The 21,619-nt window shown below is 40.2% G+C and overlaps 1 protein-coding gene across 1 annotated transcript in view; it reads right to left on the reverse strand.

Annotated features, from left to right (window-relative positions):
• The window catches only part of astn1 (astrotactin 1), a 616,195-nt gene that overhangs the window by 16,923 nt on the left and 577,653 nt on the right, over positions 1–21,619 (reverse strand). The gene's annotated exons all lie outside the window — the stretch shown is intronic.

The raw sequence follows: 21,619 nt of genomic DNA on the forward strand, positions 1-21,619 counted from the left end.
CTGCACTGTAATCAGACATAGTAACAAAATGTAAAACAGATGAGCAGAGTTTTGCTCCACCTCTACACGCACTTCCAGTCCAAATATTCCCCACAGGTAGGGGTTGTCCTGACTGAAAGGTCGGGTACATTTCAGCCGCCTCTAAATTTCATGGTACAATGGTTAGGAACATGTTGGATTGGGGTTGAGGACAACATTATTTCTTTAAAGATATATCAAAAACAGGGACAAGTAGATTTTATTGCTAAAAAAAAAGATCAACACAGCCATTAACTCTCATTTCAGGACAGGTAACAGAAGAGCATGCTCCAGATAGACTGATATATTTATGCACATTTGGTCCATTCAGCCAAATTTCCTGCTGCAGATGGATGTTCAAGAGCACCTTGAAAGTAGATACTGAGAGAGAGAGGAGTGTTACTCATTCACAGTACACCTACTTTTCCCCAGCAGATTGAAAAACACCAGAGTTCTGCTGCAGGAGAACAAAATGGTCCCTCACATTGAGGTCTGCCTCCTAAACCTTTAGTGTAATCCATGTATAAAACTTTTCAATGTCTAAAAAAAGCCTCTGAATCATCTACAAGGTTATGAAAACAACACACACACTGTGAGTGTCGGAATCTGAAAAAAAAACCAATAAAATATGAATGATGTGAAACTCATGTGTAAGACAGTTTTACAACACTCTATTTTTAGTTTACAGTCCAAACTTGAATAAAAAGAGAGAACTTTGGATGAATAATCATTGAGTGTGTTTTCAGAGCTACTGCACTATTTTCCCTATTTTACAATTCATAAAATTCAATTAGAGGAATGACTTTGGCATGCATTTGTGGTAATAACCAATGACAGACAAGTAGCTCTGCAGATACAACAGGGCAGAGGTGAAGTGGTGTGTTCCTGAAACTATCAAGCTACATGTGGATCACTGTCGATGTTTCAAATGGAGGCTAAAGCAGGTCAAGTTGCAACCTTTCATATAAGCTGCAGGAACCTTACACAGAAAATCCCTGACTTCCACTTCTGACAGCTCCATCCAATAACACCATGGACATCTGCCAATGAAGTAAGAGGGAAAGGCTTCCCCAGATACAGATCACTACTTTGTGTTCAGCTTTTCAGCCACTTTAGAATACAAAAGCAACATAGGTCAGAATGAGCTGCTGCACAGACAACCAATGGTCAAGTGGAGGACAGTGTTTCTCAATGTGTGGGCTGCAGCCTTCTTGTAGGGTGTGAAGGGGCTACGAGTCAGCCACAAGACATCATGTATAATAAATAAAATAAAGCTATTCATTTTTAATTTAAATATGTTTTATTTGCACTTACTTACTTGACTTGCAAATGGTTTTGGTCAATGAAGACGTATTTTTGTTCTGAATTGCTGTAGGTCACTCTGTCCATGGTGTTCCCCGACTCTTACCCAACAACAGCTATGAGTGTCCGTAACTCCATCATCTGTCACCCCCCCACTGCAAGAATCTTGGCATCACCTTTGATAAAGACCTTAACTTCAACCAACATATCAAAACCACAGTCCAGTCTTGTTTCTATCAGCTATGCAAATCTCTCAGATCAGGCCCTTCCTTTCACACCATAACCTAGAAATTGTCATCCATGCATTCATCACTTCCAGATTAGATTATTGTAACTCACTCTACACCTGCCTAAGCAAACACAACCTCTCAAAACTCCAGTTAATCCAAAACGCCGCTGCCAGACACAAAGAAAAGGGAACACATCACACCAATTCTAGCCTCCCTTCATTGGTTGCCTGTGGGTTTTAGAATTGATTTTAAGATTTTAACTCTCACTTTTAAAGCAATAAATGGACTGGCCCCTGAGTACCTAAGTGATTGCCTTAAAATGTATGTCCCCAACTGCTGCCTGAGATCCTCCAGCAGGTCCATCTTGGAACTCCCAAGGGTGAAGTTAAAAACCAGAGGCGACCGGGCCTTTGCAGTCAGGGCCCCGTCACTCTGGAATGACCTGCCGGAGGAGATCAGGCAAGCCACATCCTTTTCCTCTTTTAAATCTCTTTTAAAAACACACTTTTTAATTTCTGCATGTTTTTTATTACTGTTTTTACTTCACTCATTTTAGCTTTCCTTACCTTTGTCATGTGCTTTAGTGTTTTCACTCTCTATGTCTTGCAGTCTGTAAAGCACTTGTTTTTAAAAGGTGCTATATAAATAAAATGTATTATTATGTATTATTATCTGAGTGATATAGATACTAGATAGATGGGTGGATGGTGTTGGCCAAGTTTCACAGAATATTTCTGTTCATAAAATAAAAATAAACTGAACAATACTTCATTTTTAAGTGTTAATCAGAGTTCTGTGTTGAGTGGTTTGAGTTTGGCCCCAGATTTATTTCTGTTTTAAAGAGGAATGAGGCTTTCTTAAATTTGAGGATGACTGATATGAAATCAGTATTGAATCAGATAATTACTTTAGTCACCTGAGTCTCTTTAACATGAGAGAAAAGCAACACTTTCACCCCCAGCCCCTTCATCCCCAGTCCCCTCAGGGTTTCTTTCCTGCTGCTTTGGTTGGTGGTGACACGCTCAGCGAGGTATATTTTCCCAGCTGGCAGTGCGTACGTCAAGAACGCATTTGGCCACCAAGGTGTGTGTTTCACTGGACGGGGGAAAAACCCTCTGCTTGAAAAAGCCAAGTGTATAAAGGTGAAGAAGTGATTGGTGCTCTGAGGTGGTCATCTGTGACCCTCCGCTCCACAAGCAGTGCCTGTCTGCGTGTGTATTTATACAATATATTTGTGTGAAGTGATGGGCGCCCTGAGGTGGTCACCTGTGCTTTCCCCCCTGTGTGTGCCTGCATGTGTGTAAATATGTGTGCTGTGTGTGTGAGTGATGGGTGCTCTGAGGTGGTCACCTACGTCTTCCCTGTGGACCCTGCTTGTGCCACCAGCTGGTAAACAGAAGGCCGAGTGCCCCGGAGGCAGTGAGAGAGAGAGGACGATGAAAAATTGTGTGCAGCAGCTGTCAGAGGGAAGTGTTTACCCAGCGCACAGACTGACACACGGGTGAAAGATATAAACACGCCGGAGATGGAAATGAAAAGTGACATTGTGAGGCTTTGCACCACTTAGCATATTAATTGCTGGTTGGAATATCTGTCTAGGATGTAAGGAGGCGTTTTTAAAAGGAAACAGTGTGAGAGACCACACTGGAGAACCACGTTTGGAAATTTGTGAAGTAATTCTCTCAATATCTGAACAATTTGACTTCTTTGACATCAGTCTTCATTTATAGCATCCCTACATGAACTATTCCCCATTCATTTCTGAATATAGAAACTACTGAACACAACACACTGCATAACTCTTATAACAAAAACTGTTGAGATATAGGACTTAATATCATTTTAGAATTGTTAAAGGCTAAATTTCTTCTTGTGACTAGGAGTAAAAAAATATTTGATTAGCTGACTATTGCTAAGGTCTCTAATTATGAAGGAGGAGAAATCTGTTGAGCTATTAGAATGGGTCTTTTTATGACTTAGTCAGTAATAAAGGGTGCTTTGAGGAGGCAGTGTGCAACTGAATCACGACTGAATTGGTCATTGCTGCAACAGGCAATCACCCCCCCATATGCTTGAAGGTAGAGGGCTACCATTAGCTGCTGTAGTATTAATTGTTGTTATAGTTTTGGTGGTGGTCGAGTGGGTGTATGGGTCAAACAAACTTATTTAACCCAAACTTAACCCTCTTGTTATGTTCGTTTCTCTGGAACAGCAAAAGTTCCTGGGTCAATTTGACCCGGGGCATATTCAATTATCCAAAAGTATCAGAACTCCAAAAAATCCCAATACACATTTTTTCAAATCAAATTTTTAACTCCATTACTAACCATTTAAATCAAGATTTAGTCCATTGGTGTTCTTTAATTCTCACAGATCATGGTTCAATGAGGATAACTCACTCGTTTGTCATTATAATTAATGTTAAAACTTGTTTTAATGTACATTGGAAAGCCCTAAATATAAATACAATAGTTTTACATGACATAGATTTTTTATGCCCAGATTTATCTGCTGCATTTAGCTGGTTTGAAAGGCATATATTGCCTAAAATAGACTTTAAAAAGGGTCAATTTGACCCGCAACATAACAGGAGGGTTAAAGCTTCATCCTGTGACTTTCAGTGTAAACTAAACAAAGCTATAATATGATGTTAACCACACTGTGAATTCTTTGTACAAGCTCGAAATAATAAATGGCGTCCCCCAGGGCTCCGTCTTAGGACCACTGCTGTTTACAATTCATGTCAACATGATTTGTCTTAATGTTCCCAAAGTAAAGTTACATTATATGTAGATGAAACCGTAATTACGTGCTCTGCTCAAACACAGTATGTTACAAGATGCTTTTGACACTAGTGTGCAAGACACCCTTCATAAGTCTGATCTTGAATCCTGATAAAATAAAACTGGTGATGTTCACAACTCAGGGGCAAACTCCCTGCACCTGTGTTCAGCTGTATCTTCTTATAAATCATGAGGATTCTCAGTTAATGATTCCCTGTTTTTTCAAGCTGCAGAACCAGCAACTCGTAAAGAAGTTGAAGTTTCAACTGGGGTCAGAAAAATCACATTTTCCTTAACAACAAAGACTTGCTGCTGCTGCTACATTTGTGCCATTGATTGACTACGTTGATGTTTTATATATTCATGCATCATCTCAATGCCTCCACTCTCTGGATACTGTTTACCATGGAGCAAAGTGATTCATCACACATCTTAAGTCCCTGACTCATCATTGCTCCCTGTTTGCTCAAGTTGGCTGGCCTGCATCTTCCACCTGTCGGCCAAATCACTGACATATTCTAAAATAAGAACATGTCAGTGTGTAAGAATTAGAGCAGTTCTTAACTTGCTTCCCTGTTATTTATGGAATTTTATGAATACCAAAAAATGCTGAAGCTACAGTCTCCGCTCTGTGACCCATTCACAAGACCTGTTTTTGCTCTCTGTCCCCCTGAGAGCTTCTTGAAATGGGGAAGTGTTTTTAAGTACACTGCAGCCTGGAATCTGCCTGGAGGATTTGGGTTTGAGGGAGCTGGACTCTGAATGTTTTTAAAAGGTAGACTGAAGGCATTGGATGAAGATGTATCAGGATGTATGAAATTGTTGTGTTGTATGTCTGTTGAAGCACGGATTGTGAGTTAGGGCAGGAACAAACAACCACCATGGATGCATTTATAAACAACCTGCACTGGGTTGCACCCTCTATGTGTAAATTCAAACATAGCTAAGTTTGAACATCATTTCAAATGTAAGGCTTAGTTTACCCTCTGCTGCCGTCTTAGGGAGTTCCCCGGCTGAGATAGTTCTAACATCAACAAGTTACATCCTAAATCTTACAACGAGCTCTGTGAGGCGTAAAGTCCTAGAACATTGTGGCACCATTTTGAAAGATGGGAGAAGCAGATGATCTTACCGTCTGTTTCATGTCTGCACCTTGTCTGCTAGGATAGATTAAAATCAAAATTGTAGCGACCCAATTGCTTGGACTTATAATATAACATATTAGAGCATAGGTTCATGGGACTGTTGCTGTTAAAATGTGTCGGTGACATTAAAGTTGCAGTGCTGTATTTCTGCGAGTAATGCCTGGAAGTTGTGCATGACAAACCGGATGTAGTTTGTCACTACAAGTGCAGATGCTGCTGCAGAACGACAGCTCTGGACATTGCTCTGCAGCTCTCAAATAGAAGCGGGCTCATATCAAATTTCAAATAGGGCCAACTTTATGGGGCTCTCACAATTTTGTTCTATTTCAGCCTTGCTTTACAAGAATCATCAGGACAGTCACATCAAGCTGCACCGATGGGATGTTAAAAGAATGTTTCCGGCGTAGGTTTAGGTGTGGTTTCATAAAACTCATGGGACAATATCTCTGAAAAAGGCAACACTCAGGACAGCCAAAGCGGTGCAGGCTATTGGACAGGTTTTGAATGAGCCCAGAGGTACACTTCTCTAAAGGGGAATCAAAGATGAGCAATACAACCCAAAGTGTCTGTAAACAAGCATCCCAGGTCAAAGGTCAACCCCCGGTTTAACTTGAATCGATTATACCTTCCAAAGTTTTGCAGTTTTCTACAAAAACAGACGAGTCATGTTCACCCTCAGTAACTTTTGACCTCAAAACAAAGTGATTTAGATAATCTGATATAATAAACAGTTTTCATTGTATCAATCTGCCTGATCATCTGAGAGATAAAAGAATGAAGTACATTGAGATCTCAGACGTTCTGTGTACAATGTTAACAAAAATGATGGCCAAAACAAAAGCACAAGTAATGATAGGCAGGAATTCACTGTTAAGAAACAGCTATCCAGATAATCCATTATATTGCTCTCCTGAACCATATTGCATGTTTGGCCTCTACTCAAACGCTGATGTCAAGTCAAGTCACGTATTTTGCCTTTGGCAGTGTCAAACGGACTGTGATTGGAAAATTGTTGGCCAAGCACAGATGGGTGATCCATTCTCTCATACTCATATCTCTGTCTAGTCTCACTCCCTGACTGTTGCAAAGCTGTGTTAAAAGAAGAGAAGACTGGCTCAAAACCAACTGTTCATGAACCCTTTAACAAGCCTCTGCTAAAACACAAAGTCATTAAAACAAAGCATTGGTGCCGATATGGGTGCCTGGAAATATGAGGATACTATTGCGCCTTTGGATCGCCTAAGGTAATGGTGGTCTGAGATGCAGAACAGTGTGAAACTGTCTTCTACTTTTTTATCTGTCCAATCTTTCTTGTAAATCTATTTTTTTCTGCCAGTCTCAGTAAAACACCTGAAGAAGCAGAACTGCAGTACAGCACATTCAAAACAGCTTGAGGAACCCGCTGGGTACTGTCAAGACAGGAGGAAGACTTTCTGTGGGTGGCCTGCTGGCCTGGGGATCAGAAAGTTCACCTAATCGACTAAAACAAATATCTCAGGAGTCAGGAGATGTGTAACCCTGTGAACACGGTGTTCTGCCATGATATTTATGGACATGAGTCGAGGCCAGAGACTTACAAGCATACACACTGCAACATCTTTCTCTATTGCTTTGATTGCTGAAAGACAGCTTGAGAAATTAAATTGATTTTGGCAGAGATAAAGAGCAACATCTCACCCCCAAGAATGGTTACTATGAACTCAAAATTCCCAAGAAAACAGAATATGAAAAACCTGCCTTTCCCCCCCCCCCTCTGGATACCAAGGATGGTTGTTCTAAATACTCTCTTTACTGGAGAGGCATCGTAAAATTATTAAAGACTTCTCAAGTAGCTGCAAAAAAGAAGGCACTGGTTTGCAACAACTTCTTATTACTGTCATCCACTCAAACACTAACATCCTACATCATGTTTGAATACTCTGGGCTTTGAGTTCAGGAGTTGTGACGTGACTGATGACATTTTGAGAAATGGTGGAGCTTGTGGAATCTAGTTTTATTTCCATTGAGTCATTTTCTTTGCAGGTTTGAAATAGCATGTGGTGAAAACGTTGGCTGTACTGTAATGCATAAAAGCAGTATTACAATAACCTTTCTCTGGTCATGCAGGTGTAAACATAACATTTCCACTGGTCTCTGGTAAATTATAAACATTAAACACACTTTAACCCTCCTGTTATGTTGCGGGTCAAATTGACCCTTTTTAAAGTTTAAAAATCCCCCAAAAATTGTTAAACATATTTTTCCGGTATGAAACTTCTTCTGCTTGGCTTAATAGGTGAAACCAACATACAAAATGAAAATGGTGGATTTCACATATTTGCAAACCCCCCTGCATGTTTATAGATATACTGTTTGTGGGTCAATTTGACCCGGCAGTCAAGGTGGAGGCTAAAAGGGGTAAGAAGCGTCAAATACTAGTTGTTTCTTTGCAACTGTGTGACATATTGCACCCCTATCACACACACGCACACTCACACACACCCTTCTAACATGAATTTTCATTAAAAAGAAGTGAGATATCCTCATTAAATCATGATCTGTTAGAGTTAAAGCTGGGGTTGGCAGTCTCGGAAAACTAGCATGAATTTGAATGTAGCATAACCCCTCCCCTCCTCCCTCAGAGCTCCTCCAAAACGACGCCCCCCCCCCCCCCCCCCCCCCGCTCACATGCACGAGCGCCGCTGACTTGCGACCATATGATGGTGACTGATTCAAAACCGGTCCTCACCAAAACATTATCATAGTGAAAGTTAAAAACACAAACAAACATGGCTGCTGTTAGTACTCACAACTGTCATGCTAGCATTATCCAGTTGTACTGGTGACACGATATCAGGAGAAAAGTTATAACACATATAATACTGTAAAAGCTCTACTGTTTGTTAAACGTGTTCAGTGTAGATGCTGTTAATTCCTACAGTGTTGACAGTCAGTGAAGGCATCAGGAGAGGTGTAGAGTGCGTGAGCGGGAGAGAGGAGAGACAAGAGGAGAAGTTCTTCATTCATTCAAACATTGATTGTTGTTTTGTTTGTTGGCGTGATCACGGCCGACAGTGACCGGTTATTAAAACTCAACGTGTTCACGAATCGGCTCGTCATCCCTACAGCGCTACAGTACATCTACATTTCTGTAGGACTTACTAAATGTCATTAACTCTTCTGCTTGTCAGAGCCCCCGTGGTGAGAGCTTTTTAGACTCTGATCCGGACTACAGTCCTGAGCAAAGCCCCTCATCGGGTCAGAGGGGACAGGTCCGAGGTGGAGCGAGAGGGGCAGTCAGTAGAGTCAGGGGAAGCAGAGGCAGGAGACGGAGACTCGGAGTGCACGCCGGGGAATTGTACGCGCAGGAGGCGGGCAGAACGGCAGGACGGGATTTGAATGGTTTAAAATTTTGGCACCCAAAAAACGGTGATTGGTTGGTGTTTTCCCAGGTTTACTCCAGCTGTAGATAACAGTTTTTTTTCGCTCTTTTTTAAGAACACATTATGTATTGATTGCCATCAGGACATAAAGATCATTTTAACCAGTATAACAAAAAGTGTATCTCAATCTGATTACCAACCCCAGCTTTAAAGAACACAATTGCTCTAAATATTGATTTAAATGGTTAGTAATGGAGTTAATAATGAGATTTTTTTTTTTGAAATATTGGGATTTTTTGGGGTTCTGATACTTTTGGATAATTAAATATGCCCTGCGTTAAATTGACCCAGGAACATTATTGCTGTTCCTGAGAAACGAACATAACAGGAGGGTTAACCTGAGAAAAATGAGCCCTTTAATCACATCAGGCAACTCACCAATGGCAGATTAGACATCACAGAATAATATCCACATGAAGAGCAAATCAACTGAACAAAGACATTGCAACCTGTTAGTATGTTGTTCTCTGTGTATACGTTGTTGTTATTGTGTGACCTCGATACTCCTGCTGCATGATCTTGTGGAGATCTTGCATGGCTTTGAGATCTTGTGAGTCTTGCTGCTTCAAGCTGCGCTATACTTCAGTAACGGTTCCAGTGGGCCAATGCTCACATGGTCAGATCGCAGCTAAATGAACAAGTAATCAAGCTTGGCCTGTATTAACCAGAGTTTATAGATAACATGCATAACACATTGATTTCCTCTTCCTTATAAGAACACCTGCAACCATTTACCTCAGACCCTCTGGTAAATATTATTCTTTAAAGTTAGATTGAATGATGTCAGCTTGAAAACAATGAGTAGACTTATAGTTTTCATATATATATGTATAGTATTCAGATGTTACATCACTGCGTCTTATTCAAAAATCTGAACTTCAATTTGAATCCATGCAAATGTAATGTTTCATTTGTATACAATTTGAGTACCCCCATTAAAGAAGTAGTCATAACTATAATTACTACTCCCAGTAGGCTTGATTCCTGAGATGTTTTACCATGATGACCATCTGCCCAGGTTCCAACCTTGGCCCTTTGAGGCCTTTTATGACCAGACATCCTCTGAATAAATGCACATCCTTCCTAAGAAGACTACATCCATACTGCAGTCCGGATACCTTTGATTTAGTGCAAAAAAGTGTCTGAAAAACAAGCAGTTTTTCATCATAGCATGGGTTCCAGCACGGTTATCTATCAAAATCATTTTAGTCTCCAGTGCTCAACATTTGGCGAGATAAAAATGTGATGAAAGAGAAATCTGTCTTTTTTTTATACTGAACAGATTGAGGATTGTAGCAAAGCACAGCAGGTGACTGACACTTTGAATCTCAAAAGGAACATGAAGGTGATTCATCCCGTCTTGGAAGTGACAACTGAAGTATTGGCAAGAGAAAACGAGCACATTCTGAAGAGCTTAAGGTTTCTCAAAACATATTGAAATGTATTTTCTCTCAGTTGTTGTAACAGGTTGTTCTTCCCACCATCTAAGGAACATGATCCTGCATTTCATTTCTCTAGCACGAGCCAGCCTGCTTATCCTGAGATGACATTCGTAGACTGTTAAAGGTTCAGTTGGGAGCCGTTGTAAATCTGTCTACTTAGCGAAATCAGTAAATCTTCTTGCAGCAGGAAATTCAAGCCTGATGGTTCCTGGGTGGGCATCAAATATTTCAGGTAGCCAATTTGGAGGATAGAGTGCATGTGTAACTAAAAGTTTGATGCTGAAATGAACGGTGATTATTCACAATGTATGGTCAACTTGTTTGTGATTAAGTTTGCAAATCTTTAATCTTTTGGCATGAGAAAAAGTTCCAGTGTCATTCATACCACGGTCTGGCTACATGGTCAAGTGTTCTGGTTTTTCACTGTGGTTTTCCAATATGGAGACGCAGCTGACAGCTTGCTGTATTAAATTCTCACACAGACTTCTCCATCAGCCAAAACGGTGGTTTATAAAAAGTGTGGAGGTTTTATTTATTTTCTTAGCATCTACAAAAAAATCAAAAAGAGAGAGAGTGAGAGAGTGAGAGAGCAGAAGTACAAAGATGGGATAAAACTGAATACATCTGCTTTAATTTACACATTACAGCAATGCAAGACCCATGTCACAAGTTTACCTCATTAATCCTGAGTGCGAGAACAAGTGAGTATTGTACATAATCTTAGGTTTACAAGTTTATAATTATAAATAAATCAGCTTGAAGTCAAATTGACCATAGACTGTATGAATAATGGTAATCTCAATATCTTGTGCCAATAGAGAAATGAGCTATCCAGACGACACTCGATCTTTTAACCAGCTGTAAACATTCTGCTGTAAAGATTGTGTTTTTGAATTGGTGTGTATGTGGTTTCTGGTGCTTCCAGAACCAGCCTCATGTGGACACTCGATGAACTGCAGTTTTTAACACTTCCACATTGGCTTCAACTCTTGCGGCCGGAGGTTGCCGCTTGAAATTGACATAATCCATAACCAGAGTTTTAATGTTCATCTTTCATGGAGTTAATATTTGAAGCTAAGCTGTGTCTGTGTATTATTAGTATTTTAAACCTGCTGTGAGGAACTTTTAGTTTGTATCGATTCTGGCGCCCCCTTGTGGACAAAGTGATACCTCTTATCTGTTGTCCTGTACATGCAAAATAAGTGTCTTCAGACAAGAACCTCGTCCTGTTGTCTTTTAACATTTAGATTGATCGCACAATGTGATTATTTGCAATGAAAACAGCCAAAAAAGGGTGTTTCCAAAGCGAGATGTCAATCATCTGTTCTGACACCTGACACCTACCCCCTCAGAGCAGTTTTAGACATTAAAATGACGACAGAGAAGGTATCAGTGTTGTTGTAGATGGTCTTGTTTGCTTTTGAGGGTCATAAAGAGGCATCAGTATCAGTTTCAGTCTGTTTCTCAGCCAGTTAAAAACTCCTCATAGTGCCTTTAACTAAGTATGCAAATTATAGATTTTTTTTGGACAATACTGAAAACATTTAGGCTAATTGCCCGCTCTTAATGGTGAACACAGATCAGATAGAGTTAGCAAAGATGCAAATACATCAATATTCTAAAGGCACCAATTCTAATTGAACTGAATGTATTAACACTGGAAACATAGAACAGTTCTGACTCTTCAATCGTCATTTATTTTTTCACTGTGAACTGCAGCACTCCAGTGCATGCAATAATATGTTTAGGATGTTTAACCCTCCTGTTATGTTGTGGGTCAAATTGACCCTTTTTAAAGTCTATTTTAGGCAATATATGCCTTCCAAACCAGCTTAATGCAGCATACAAATCTGGGCAGCATGTGATAGAAGAGGTGTTAATTATTCAACACCACTTCATAAAAATTAAAAAATTTAAAATTTAAAATAAAAAAAATAAAAACCTATGTCATGTAAAGCTATTTTATTTGTATTTAGGGCTCTCAAACGTAGATTTAAAAAGTTTTAACATTAATTTTAATGAAAAATGAGTGAGTTGTCCTCATTGAACCATGATCTGTGAGAATTAAAGAACACCAATGGACCAAATCTTGATTTAAATAGTTAGTAATGGAGATAAAAATTAGATTTAAAAAAAATGTTTATTGGGATTTTTTGGATAATTGAAAATGCCCCGGGTCAAATTGACCCAGGAACATTATTGCTGTTCCAGAGAAACAAACATAACAGGAGGCTTAAGTCTCATCCAACCACTAAGCCATCATACTGAGCATGCTCACTGGGAAAACTCCTCTCAATGCAGCAGTTGTGAATCAGACTGTGATTGTGTGTTAGAGATCACATCATACAGGGCAAGCAGGGATACGTCTGCAAAGCAGCGGCAACTCAGGACACTGTTACTTTGAACTACACTTTATATGAGAGTTTAAAATGATCTTCTAGCACCTTCAAGAATTACACTATCAAACAAAGAAGCAGTCTCCATGGTGTATACTCTCCTCACAACTCCACACTGTAATACCCCAACTAGGTGTAAAACACCTTAAAGTATTTTGAGATTTTAGTGTTTTTTTTTTTGCTGTTGCCACTCAGGGGTTCAAATGTGAACATCTACAGCATGCCTAAAACAGACACATTGAAATGAGCTTCCTGATAGTAACCTTGATCAGGCACAAAGTGACCGAAGAGAGCACCAGATTAATTGTTTCTTTTCAGGGTTAATTAAAATGAGTCCTATCTTAGTGGAACAGCGTGTTCTATGCGGAGCAGTGTGAGGACACACACACCACACACAGATCAGCTGGAGTTGTTTACCGTCAGCATTCTTAAAGTATGATTGGCTGGAAAAATCAAGCTTTGCCAGGACACTGATGTGAGTTATGGGATGTCTCACCTTTTGAAGTCCTGCCTGCTGTCATCAGTTCAGTTGTGCAGGCCCAGACCCTTCGTGTGCGTGTGTGTGTGTGTGTGTGTGTGTGTGTGTGTGTGTGTGTGTGTGTGTGTGTGTGTGTGTGTGTGTGTGTGCACCCCTCTGGCTCATCCAGTCCTGCTTTTCTCTGCTTCTTGATGGAAAGGACAGGTGTTTTAAAGATGATAATGTGTTTACTGTTGAATCTTAATGTCTGTCAGACGTAGAACTTCACTTTTTTACCTTGTAATGTCAAAAGCAGTATTCACACGGGATTAGTATCACCTGGGGACCTCTGGTCATCTGATAATTACACCCTGACGTCAGTGTTTGGAGCGGCCCGTTCCCACTGGATAAGTGAAGTCTATAATTTACTCGACTTTACTGACATTTCTGATTGAAAACGTTGAGGCGCTGAACGAAGTCCACCTTGTCTCTGGGGCAACATCACTCTCCACAGCGTACAGCCTGCTGGGAACTGATTCAAAGAAGATGACATCCCCATCTGATAATTCCACAGAGAACGTGCGTTACTTTAGGATAAAGTTTATAAGCTAGTTTGTAGTGAGCCACACCCCTGCCCCCCCTGTCAGAGATATTGATTTGAAAGTGTCTGTATGGATGATTTAATGGTTGCCAAGTATCAACAGATAAAGTACTGAGCTCTTTTTTAATTCTATATAAAAAAGCAATGTGGTTTACACTTCCTGAGTGCAACATTACAAAGACTGTTCGCACTACAATGGATATTAACCAATTTGAAGGATAGAAAATTAACTTTTTCCATCCATCCTCTCACTCTTTAATATCTTTAACATGTTTTGATGGATTTTAGTTTGCTCTTTTTGTGAACGGGTCTCTGTACTCTGTAGCCAAATGACTCAGCTCAATTTGCACCCAAATGCTGTCAAAGCCATCGTTTCAACGTCCAACTCAACCTCCATCAGTATTCATCAGAAAAGGAGCAGAGAAAGAAAATGACCCCAAATCACTGAGATGCTGATTCAGACAGGATTCATATCACACGGTCGGTACGCAAAGGGATATGCAACACAGACTTCCTCCACACTTATTACACATTAACAGAGGTCCCCGGGTAATACTAATGTGAATAGGGTTCTTTAACCCTCCTGTTACCCTCAAATGTCCTAACATCTTTTATCCTTGGGGTCAATTTGACTCCAGTAATTTCAACCTCCAGAAACTGATTGTTACCCAGGTTTATGTGTCGGGTACTTTATGTTTCCTTGTTGACTACCTAAAAAGCCCTTTAAATAAAATATATTTCAAGCATAAACACAATTTAAAGCCTTCAGAAGGACTTTATTTTTAAAACAGAGTTTGCCATGCTGTCGTCAGCCCTGCCTTGTTTCTATGTTATCAAAACGTACGACACAGGACTCATCATTGAATGTCTTTAGAGACATGGTGGCTGGAAATATTATATCTCAATATAAAGGTTGGCGGTTCAATCCCAGCTCCTGCAGTCACATGTGGAAGTGTCCTTGGTTATAGTGACCTCAATATCATCCAAAATAAATGTGTGTAAAATGTTGATATTTCTTATGTTATTTACAGCTAATACAGCCTGGGGTCAAGTTGACCCCTTTTTACAGGAAATTGGAAAATATCAACATTTTAATTTTATGTTTTCCCAGTTGTCCCAATTAAATTAGGGAAAGTCATGGAATATGAATGACGTTAAACATTGAATGGGGTCCAATTGAACCCAAGGATAATAGGAGGGTTAATAATCAGTTATTACCCAGCTTTCCAACCACTCTTCTAGTTGTGCAAGATGCTTGGTTCGTATTGGTCAAAACCCCTTGACTACGGGGCGGCAGTAGCTCAGTCCATAGGGACTTGGCTTGAGAACCGAAGGGTCGCCGGTTTGAGTCCCAATATGGACGAAGTTTGGCAAGTGGACTGGTGGCTGGAGAGGTGCGGGTTCACTTGCCTGGGCACTGCCGATGTGCCCTTGAGCAAGGCACCGAACCCCCAACTGCTCTGGGTGCGCTGGTTGTCGGCAGTATCCTCACTCTGACATCTCTCCCTAAGCATGTTCACTGCATGTGTGTGCATTTGTATGTATATATGTATGTGTAGCATGTCCAAAAAATAGCATGAGTGAAAAAATTGAATTTTGTTTCAATAATAAAGTACCTTTCTTTCTCTCTTAACTTTCACTACAATGCCAGAGGTAAACTGATATGTCAAATCAATCCCTGTAATAGAGGCACATTTTGTTCCTGCTTGTTGACACCATAGACCATACCTAGCTGCTAACCATCCATTATTCCTTACTTGTATCACACTTCACAAACAGTAAAGGTTCCATATTCACCCTCACACACTGAAGACTTCATCCACTAAAAAGAGGCTGTCATAAAGCATGTGAATAAGCCAAATTAATTCAAATCACTTTCAAACAACTCTTAAAATACCAGTTATCGTTTCATGCAATGTACTAAAATTATAGTTCTGTAATGTGTCAAGTATTTAGAGAGAAAAAGTTGTTATTCACGGTGTAATGATGACATTATGGTGTACCCCATAAGTGAACCTCAGCCTCAGCTTGACTTCACTTTTTGCTAGCTGCTGCTGTGATAGCACCAAAGTGAAAGCCGTCATGCACTAAAACAGAAGTCAGCTTTAGAGAGGCACATGTCCTGAACCCGTTGAACCAAGAGGAGTAGGAACAAGAGACGGGGGGGAGGCACAGAAACACACAGATGCTGCCAGTAAAGGTAAACACTTCAGCTTAAATGTTCTCCTCTCCCCTTCCTTTAACAGGTTTCACTACAGGCTGCCTGGGAATTCATCCACCGCTGTTAAAGCAGACAGCTTCCTTTTAACTAGCTGCAATTGGCAGCTACACACACACACACGCACACACACCTAGATGTACACACAACTGGCAGGGAAGGCCTTAACAAATAACATCTGGACTTGGTTGTCTACCTTTCCACTGAATAAAAGGAAAAGAAAGCAGCAACACAACAAGAAGAGATCATCCACAAACCCTTCACTGTTGTTTCTTGGCACATCAGCACCGGTCACAAACACAACCAGACAATGATAATCGGCCACACAGAGAGGATTGTGTCTAATTTATACACAACAACATCCCATTCACGATGAAGGAGCAATGTTTAAAAGGAAGGAAAAGAAGACACAGGATAAGGAAGATGAAGATGACGAGAGTGGGAAGGCCTGAAGGTGTCATTTTAAAAAAACAGCCTGGTGTGAAGAGAAGGAGGAACAGCCCTCTAATATGTTCTTTCTCCCAATTTGTGCTTGATAAGTGTGCTGTCAAGCTGCCATTTGCGTCACGGCGGGATAATTCATTGAACAGTGAATCTACAGAGGGGGCGATAAATTGTTTTATAATTTGATAGACGTGCGTCTGAAACAAATTGGTAACGGTTGCCGTGAGAGCGCTTTGCACGCCAACCGTAAATTTCGCCAATTATGTCAATAAAAGAATGAAACACCTTGGACGAACGGCGAATGCAACAGTCAATAACACAGCAGCAGGGACGGAGAAGGGGAGAAGGGGAAGGCTGCATGTCTGTCAAACCTTGTAAACAATTTAATAGCAACACAATAATAAAACCAAATATGCATGTCCACACATCAGTGTTTGATCTGTCTTTACGTGGGCCAGGTCAAGATTTTGGGGTGTATGATTTCCCTGCATTGATCTCTTGCTCCCTCCTTCTTTATCCGCCTTCCCTCTCCCACTTCTCATCTATTGACAGCGTGATCTGCCAACATGAAAGAGGAGCTCGGCGTTTTTTAAGTGCTCCTGGAGTATTTGGGCTGTGTCAGTTGTTCGTCTCACGCAATTTAAAAAAACCTCAATTTCTCTGCCCAAATATTTTTCTCCTTAAATATATTTACTCACGCACAATCCCGATAAGGGAGTCAAACTCACGGAGAATTCACACCCTCTATGACTTTGTGAACTTAGATGATCCATGAAGGGCTCACGGCTATACGCTGTGAACTTTGCAGCTTCATTGAGATGAATAACACCTGTTTGCTGCTTGTTAAAAAAAAAAAAATCTTCCCTTCATACCCATGTGACGTGTCGTTATGATGTTACTCTTAATGTTTGGACAGTGAAGATGATGGTGAAGACAGCTGCTGCCCTTTCAGCACCAAAGGAGCTGTGCTGATAAAAGGATAGATAGTTCTGTCGACAGTGAGGTTGTGAGTCGATCTGATGTCAGTTTGCTTCTGTGGAGATCATTCATACGGGCTGTTGTTTCCTTGACAGCCTTTCCCCTCTCTTCTGCACTGCCAGTGAGTTAAGGAAAACCCAGACAGTTGAAACTCACTCTTGAAACTAAGCGTCTGCACATTTAGTTTCAGCTCTGTTGATCTACTGCTAGACAAACTGTGCTATGAGCTTAATTTAAACATCTGCATTTACTAACACATTACCACGCTATTATGTGGTGTCACATCATTTTTTTTAAAGGTACATTTTAGGGCTTTTTTGCCTTTATTGACAGGACAGTTGAAGAGAGGCAGGAAATGTGGGGAGTAGAGAGTGGGGGAAGACATGCAGCAAATGATCAACCGGCCAGGAGTTGAACCGGCGTCCTCTCCGAGGACTACTGTACATGGGGCGCTTAGACCGCTAGGCCACGAGCACCCCTGAGATATACTCTTGATGGTTGCTGCTGGAACAAGATGTCAAATCCCCAATTGCTATTATTAGTTGTTTCAGAATACAGTCACCAACAAAGAAAGTACTTTAAGATTACATTTTTGGACTTGATCAACATGAAGCAGATACACACATTTCTGCTGAGTCATCATAGTTTTGCCTGTTAGCTTTAGCATGAAACATAAAGTTCATTTGATAGGAGAACCATTTTTGAGGACTGCAGTTATTTAGTATTGGACACATGGGAATTCAACTCACAGAATCATTAAAAATGCATCATGTAAGATCCAACAACTACGTCCATTATATAGACAGTCTATGGTCTCAGCAGATGTCTGTCTTACATGAGTCTGGTTCTGCTGGAGGTTTCTGCCTGTTAAAGGAAGTTTGCCCTTGCCACTGTAACTTGCTAAATGCTGCAAAGTGCTCTGCTCATGGTGGATTAAGATGAGATCAGACTGAGTCCTGTCTGTAAGATGGGACTGGATCTTATCCTGTCTTGATATTGGGGCTTTGTTAATAATAGAACATAGAGTACGGTCTACACCTGCTCTGTTTTTAAAGAGTGTTCAGATAATATTTGTTGTGAAGTAGTGCTATATAAATAAAGATTGATTGACAGAGGTCCTCTGACTTACTTCAGCAGGATTGGCCCAAAAAAAGAACTAATTATCTGTCTCTTTGGGTATAATCAACAGTTCTTAAGTTTGCTATAATAACAACATCATAATGCAGGTTTCTTAGAAGTAAAAATGCAAACTCTGTCCGGTCTGTCTTCAAGAGGAGAAGATAGAAACTTGTAAAATGTGGGTGTTGAGTGGAGGATGGATGACCGTTCTTAACATAGATTTGAGAAAATGTGGAGCTCAAGTTGAACTTCAGTTTGTTAGCTACACTGACATAAAGAGATAAATTGTTATCAGATTACCACTGATGGGAACTGGAGTGTCATTATCGTGGTGTGCTATCTGCCTGCTTTTGCTCTCCACATGGACTGTTTTCCTGCCTACAACAAAGCCTGCTGACACGCGATTGCTCAATACTACCTACAAATGACCACTAACAGAAACCAGAACACTTCCCATGCTGAAAATCAAGACACCTGAGCACATATTATACCATGAAGAATATGAAAATAGAGACTGACACAACACAATGCAAGGCCTTCATTTTCAAAGCATTCAATCACAGTGTGCTCTGCTTTCAATGTGTAGGTACTGTGTCCTAATAGGGCTGTGATGAGAATGAATTTCCTGCCTGGATGACGGACAGCCTGTTAGGTTTGAAAGAAAAAAGAACTTTGGATGAAATAAAGGGAATAAATATATATTTATAATAGTTTTCTTTTTGTTTTCTGGAGTGAATGTTGTCTTTTTTCTGGAGGAAACACAACAGTAACACTGCTGAATAATTGTTTACCATTTTAGGCATTAAAAAATGGTTAGCCCTTCACTTAATTATGTTATAATCTTTTGTTACTTCCCAGCAACACCAATTATCAACCCCTTTTTTATTATGTTAACAGAAAACTTGACTCTGTTTATTATGTTGCCCTTTAAACATTACTGCTTTTACAGAGAAACATAAAGATAGTTTTTAGTGGGCCGTGTTGGAGAAATGATATAAGCAGGTCTGGAAGTGAATCAGAGAGAAGTGTTTAGTTAAGCAATTACTGAGATGTTTTTCATTAAAACCATGACCATCTGCCAATGGGACTGATTTACCCGTGTAGTCTAACCTCTGACATATAGAACGTTTATCTTCTTCATTATGATGCCCAAAGAGGCCAATCATGTTTGCAATTCAGGTTTCAGCCAAATTGCCCCTTTGTAATTGACATTTCAAAGCGCCTGTCAGAACAAACAGCAGATTTAGATTCAAATTAAATGACAAAAATAAACCTGTTTAGAACAAGAGCAGATTTCTTCTTCTTCAAAGTGCAAGCTTGGTGCTGAATGTCTTAGGTCTTCATCATTCTTCCTCTTTTGACAAACTGTCTCGATTGACATTTGAATAACAAAAAAACTTCAGCTAAACATCTGACTAGACGTGTATTAATGGGACACGTGTGAATCAGACAAAGCTGAACTTATCAATAGTAAGAAAAAATACATATAAAGAAAAAGGAGTGCATGTGAGTATCTGCCTTTGAATATATTAGGTCATTCCTCCGCCCGGATGCCCGGCAGACGGAGTGAGACAGTAAGGGGAAAGCATTCCTCAAAGATGAGGTGCTGTTTTTCTCACCTCGAGGTGACATTAAACTCTAAATCTGCTGTGGAAAAACTTCAATAAAAAGAGTACAGTTATGGGTAATTGATTGAATTCTTGACTCTTAAATCCCAGGTAAGATAAAATAGCATTACCTCATACAACATTATGTATTAAAGGTTACAGTTCCGTTTACTAGTTGTCAAATAAACCTTCTCGCCTTTTATTGTCCAGCCAAGACTGTTAAGCCTCCTCCAAATGAAATAAAAGAGGTCTTAAAGCAATAACAATTTAGTTCAGTGTTTGCAACAATGACTTATAATGTGCAAGTATTTGATGAAGAATAAAACAATGTTGGCTCCGTCAACCGAATGTCTGAAGACACATAATCACATAATCAATAAAATGTAGCACTCAGTATCCACATCTTATAGCTGTTTCAAGCAGATGTAGACAAGAAACTGAGCAAAACAGAGACAACAGCAGTCTTATGTCTCATCATTAATGCCATTAAAGGTCATTCGAAGGTACCTAACACTGTCAGCAGTCATCCAATGTCAATAAGTGCCTGGCGACACATCCTTGTGGAGTCTGAGGAAGGGTTCCTCAAAGTTGGCATTAATAAAGGCACACACTTTGGGGAATTACATACCTATTACAAATGTTTCCAGATTCAGCTCGCTCCCTTTTTGTGGCTAAGAGGTGGCCTCGATCACACCTCTACCTTCCAGGGTCAACTATTGATTCCAGTATCCAGTAGTGTGAACGCAGAGATCTTGGGCAAGACGGTGAACCTCTTAGCTCTAAAAGGCAAAGCAATGTGTGTGCTAATGTGTCTCACTGGGCTCTCACAAATTGACATTCCAAGACAGGACATTTACGCTCATTATGCCTTGTCTGCAATGGTTGACGCACAGAGTCTTGATGGTGGAGCAAAGTTCCACGCTGGTGGCGCAATGAGCCTCAGAGCCGGCAGAGTGGAACAGCGCTGTATGTATGTGCATATCTGAGTGTGTTTGTATGTGGCGCTCTCGCTGTGTGTTTACAAGCTGTGCCTCTTGCGCTTCCAAAACAGCATAATGTGGTGTGTAAGCAGACACTGGGAAACCAATATTACACCATTTTGGGGCACAATATGTAAGTACAAAGGCAAAGTTATGGCAGAACTTAATCTTGGGGCTGTTGTGGAGTTACAATCTGAAGGGCTTGATGTGTTAAAGATGCTTATGAATTATTGTGAAAAGCTAAATGTTACTACGGTGTAAAATGTGTCCCAAATAACTGAGAGGTGAGGGAAAAAATTGCATCCTTCTTTCCTTTTTGGGTCAACGTGACCAAATGGTACCTAACTTCTCTGCTAAGGAGTGTCATAATACTAAACTTGTTGTTTTTTTTAGATATGGCATACCTTTTCAATATGTTGGGTATCTTCCTTATATCCACTTTTCCACATCAGGAACACTTTACAAATGCACCAAATT

This window comes from Notolabrus celidotus, chromosome 15 (assembly GCF_009762535.1).
Source record: "Notolabrus celidotus isolate fNotCel1 chromosome 15, fNotCel1.pri, whole genome shotgun sequence".
NCBI lineage: Eukaryota > Metazoa > Chordata > Actinopteri > Labriformes > Labridae > Notolabrus > Notolabrus celidotus.